Raw genomic sequence first — 346 nt, 5'->3', positions numbered from 1 at the left:
CAACTTGCTCTCCAGTTACATCTTCATCCTCTTCAGAGGAAGAATAGTCTTCAGAGCTCATGAATGGCAGAAGGAGGTTTAATGGGATCTCTGTGGTCTCTATATGAGCCTCAGATTCCCTTGGGTCCTCAATAGGGAACTCTTTCTTGCTTGAGAGACGTCCCATGAGGTATTCTTCATTGGGATTCACGTCCTCTCCTTCCTCTCTAGGTTCGGCCATATTGATTATATCAATGGCCTTGCACTCTCTTTTTGGATTTTCTTCAGTATTGCTTGGGAGAGTACTAGGAGGAGTTTCAGTGACTTTCTTACTCAGCTGGCCCACTTGTGCCTCCAAAATTCTAAT

Source organism: Arachis duranensis, chromosome 2, assembly GCF_000817695.3.
Source record: "Arachis duranensis cultivar V14167 chromosome 2, aradu.V14167.gnm2.J7QH, whole genome shotgun sequence".
NCBI lineage: Eukaryota > Viridiplantae > Streptophyta > Magnoliopsida > Fabales > Fabaceae > Arachis > Arachis duranensis.
This window is presented reverse-complemented; position numbering follows the sequence as displayed.